Below are 272 nucleotides of genomic sequence, written 5' to 3' on the forward strand. Positions count from 1 at the left end.
GGTCCGAGTTTTTCCCGCTCTTGCAGAGTATAATTTTGGACATGATTTCTATAACATAACAAGAACATTTGACAAAGAATTGATTGGAAGAAACGTTTCAAGCAAGATTCAAACACACACATACTACATACTAATATGAACCCTTAAGCTATTCAATAGTTATTCAAAATACATACACAATACGTGATTAAAACATGATAGTCTAATGTGTGGGTTACAATACATGATATGGAGTTATGCATAGAAATGATTAGTTGCTCACAAGTCCTTTT

This window comes from Sinocyclocheilus anshuiensis, unplaced genomic scaffold, assembly GCF_001515605.1.
Source record: "Sinocyclocheilus anshuiensis isolate Anshui unplaced genomic scaffold, SAMN03320099.WGS_v1.1 scaffold2532, whole genome shotgun sequence".
Lineage (NCBI taxonomy): Eukaryota > Metazoa > Chordata > Actinopteri > Cypriniformes > Cyprinidae > Sinocyclocheilus > Sinocyclocheilus anshuiensis.